Raw genomic sequence first — 3,053 nt, 5'->3', positions numbered from 1 at the left:
CTCAGAAACTTAGGACATTGATTAAGCCCCACTGGTGATTAACTTAGTGACTAATTAAAAGGAAGCTGGCAGGGGTTAGCACATAAGGCTATGGGCATCCTAAAGCCTTTAACTGGGCCAACGTTAAGACCTAATTACCTCTACAAACTCTACCCCACAGCCTAGATCTGGAAAAATCAGGTGGGAAGACAGAAAAAAAAAAGGGGGGGTGTGGGAGATGAGCACTCATAACACACCGCATGCCATTCCTTCTGCAGCTATTCCTAGCCAGCACGTGGGAAAAACTTTATTTGTCAGCTCGTTTCACTTTTCCTTGATCGTCAACTTTCTTAATGGCTGCTTGGATAGCCTCTTGGTCGCCCAGGAACTGGTGAGGCCCAACAGTATGCAGGTTCTCGTCCAGTTCCAGGAGAATGGGGACCCCAGTAGGAAGAGTAATGTTGATAATTTCTTCATCCGAGATACCTTCCAGATATTTCAGGAGTGCCCGGCAGCTATTTCCATGAGCAGATATCAGAACGGTTCTACCACGCAATACTTCAGGAGCAATCCTCTCATTCCAGTAGGGAAGGAGTCTCTCCAGAACATCCTTTAAGCTCTCGGATTGTGGCAGCTGATCCAAAGGCACATCACACACTTTATATTTCCGGTCGTTGTAGATTTCATGGTAGTAAGGATGGGACTCCTCGATGGGAGGAGGGGTCACGTTGTAGCTCCTTCTCCACAGCCTCACCTGCTCCTCGCCATGATTCAATGCCATCTGCTCCCTGTTGAGACTGATCAAGGCTCCGTAGTGACGCTCGTTGAGACGCCAGGAGCTCTCCACAGGAACCCACTCCTGCCCCAGCTCTTCCAGGATCAGCCAGGCTGTGTGGATAGACTGGTTCAGGATGGATGTGAACACGAGATCAAACTCAAAGTTTAGTGCTTTGAGTTGCTTCCCACAGTTCTGCGCTTCCTGCAGTCCATCACTGTTGAGTTTCTGATCCACCCAGCTACAAAAGCGGTTCTCTTTATTCCAGGCACCCTCTCCATGTCTTAACATAATCAGTTTGTACTTGGACATATTGATGGCTGAGCTTCTCTAGGGCCAGTGTTCAGTGACAACAATATATCTGCAAAAAGGCCACCAGTAGCAGCCGCTCCTCAGAAAACCGAACAGCCAGCGTCTCCCAGGGCTCATCCAAGATCTGATCTCTTAATTCACACATGAGAACGTGCGGATCAGAGAGGTAACGGGTCCTGCCCGAGGTCTGAGGGCTAGTGGCCCACTCCCAGCATCATGATCGCTTTCCCTACTCACCGAGGCTCTGCTGTGTCAGAGTGCTGCTGTTCTTTGCTCTGACCTCCATTTTATTTTAAATCAATGTGGACCATTTTTAAAGTCTTTATTGAATTTATTATAATATTGCTTCTGTTGTTTATGTTCTAGTTTTTCAGCGGAGAGACATGTAGGATCTTAGCTCCCCAACCAGGGATCAAACCCACACTCCTTGCACTGGAAGGCAAAATCTTAAACGCTGGACCACCAGGTAAGTCCCTCCAGCCTCCATTTTAGATGTTCATAAAGAATTATGTATTTCCCTCCTTTGGGAAGTTCAGGAATTAATAACAAACCTGGCCTTTGGATTGTTCGAGAGTTGCCTGGATCACTATGACAGTCCCCTTTCACTCTTCCACAATCAGGAGGAAGAGGAGGAAGTGCATCCAGAACTGCCTGGAGCAGGGGCGGCAGCGCGTGGGCTAGGCAACTGTGAGCCCTGACACATTTACTCTGTGGTTCCCTGGGCTCCTCACAGGCGTCTGCTGACACTAATCAGGCTTCCCAAACAGGGCTGATGGATCTAAATAAATAATTTCAAGTACCCCGAACTCCAGCTTGCTGAATGCAGTCGAGTCGAGTGCTATTAGAGCTTGCATTCAGCGCATGCCACTCATCCCATCTTATCTGCCACTGTCAGCAACATGTCAGCAGCTGGAGGTGCTTAATCCACATTCTTCAGTCTCTCCCATTTCCTCTCAGTGCTGGGAAGGGCTAGCCAAAACCCTGAATAAAGTTGGCCAACTTGCTCGAGGCTAGGCCACTTGGCAGAAGTCTCTTCTCTAAAGAACAAGTTACAGGATGAAAGTCTGGGACCTGCGCTGATTGCCTCCTTGTCAGAAGGCTAGTGACCCAGCTTGTTGGGGGGTGGGCAGCCTCACCCTAGATGAGTCACATGACTCACTGCCATCGTCTCTGTTCCACTGCATTGCCCACTGCTCTTGCTTCCCCTCACTGGGGAGACTATGGCTCTGAATATTTGTCCCAGCCCCTAAGTGGTCATAGCCCTTTTGAGCTCCCAGATGTTGGCTTGGACCTTTCAGTTCATGGTCATTTCTGTCAGGTGATTTAGAAGGAAGCCCCCAGTACTGGGTCAGAGAGCATTTGAGGCTAAGCAGCTATCCTGGCCTGTGGTCTAGGTCATCTATCCAAAAAAGGCCACAGCATGTGCTGACTCTCTTTGACCACAGGCGGGTCCTTGGCCTCATTTCTTTTTATGACTGCTCCTTTTCCCCCAGCTTCTAAGATCAGAGCAGACCTTTGCTCCAGATGCCATTCTAGCCTCAAGCTCTCCTTCACCAAATCTCCCACCAGACTTGAAAGTTTTATGCAAAAAGGACTTGTATAACTTGGCCTACCAAGTCTAAGCTTCTCAAACTCTGCCTTCCCTAAAGCCTCATGTTCTGTCATCCTCAACAGAGATATGGCTGCAGTATTTGGTAATATTAGTCTTCTCCAGACACCAAATTCATTAACAGAGATCCATACAGCACATGCTCGCTAAAAAGGAGACCACTTCCACCCCCATACACTCTTTCATCCTCCGAAATGACTCTCAAACTCCCCACAGCCCCTTCTCTATCCTTGCTCTTGACAGATGACCTCATTTGCAATTTTCTGAGAAAGTGATGTCATCAGAAGAGAATTTCTACAGATCCTCACCACCACATCTACCTGGACCAGCATCTCGTATATACTCTGCCTCTGTGTACATTAGCTCAGATGAACATCC

General features: G+C 48.3%; 1 pseudogene; it reads right to left on the bottom strand.

Annotated features, from left to right (window-relative positions):
• Positions 1-240: 240 nt before the first annotated feature.
• LOC785763 (2,3-bisphosphoglycerate mutase pseudogene) lies at positions 241-1,185 on the bottom strand (annotated as a pseudogene).
• Between the last annotated feature and the right edge of the window lie 1,868 nt (positions 1,186-3,053).

The sequence above is a fragment of the Bos taurus genome, chromosome 10 (assembly GCF_002263795.3).
Source record: "Bos taurus isolate L1 Dominette 01449 registration number 42190680 breed Hereford chromosome 10, ARS-UCD2.0, whole genome shotgun sequence".
Taxonomy (NCBI): domain Eukaryota; kingdom Metazoa; phylum Chordata; class Mammalia; order Artiodactyla; family Bovidae; genus Bos; species Bos taurus.
The sequence above is the reverse complement of the archived record's forward strand: the minus strand, read 5'-3'. Positions and strand labels throughout refer to the sequence as shown.